We start from the raw sequence: 270 nt of genomic DNA, 5'->3' as shown, positions 1-270 counted from the left end.
CCGTTCCCCGCCCGCGGGACTCCTGCTGGGAGCCGCCGTGCCCGGGGTCAGGCGCGCACGTTCGGCCTGCGCTGCGCAGGGGCGGCCGAGCTGCCGGCGCTGGGCGGGCATCAGCCCCGCGGGTGCCGGTCCCCTTAGCGCCGGGGAAGTGTGTGCGCAGCCCGGTGCCGCCTCCCGCCTCCGGGGTGAGCGAAAGTAGCGGCTCTGAAATGCAGAGGGGCTGGGGGGAATGTTTATTTAGCTTCTTGCAAAATGCCCGCTGTCTCAGTG

Source organism: Antrostomus carolinensis, unplaced genomic scaffold, assembly GCF_000700745.2.
Source record: "Antrostomus carolinensis isolate BGI_N321 unplaced genomic scaffold, ASM70074v2 scaffold20951, whole genome shotgun sequence".
Lineage (NCBI taxonomy): Eukaryota > Metazoa > Chordata > Aves > Caprimulgiformes > Caprimulgidae > Antrostomus > Antrostomus carolinensis.
This window is presented reverse-complemented; position numbering follows the sequence as displayed.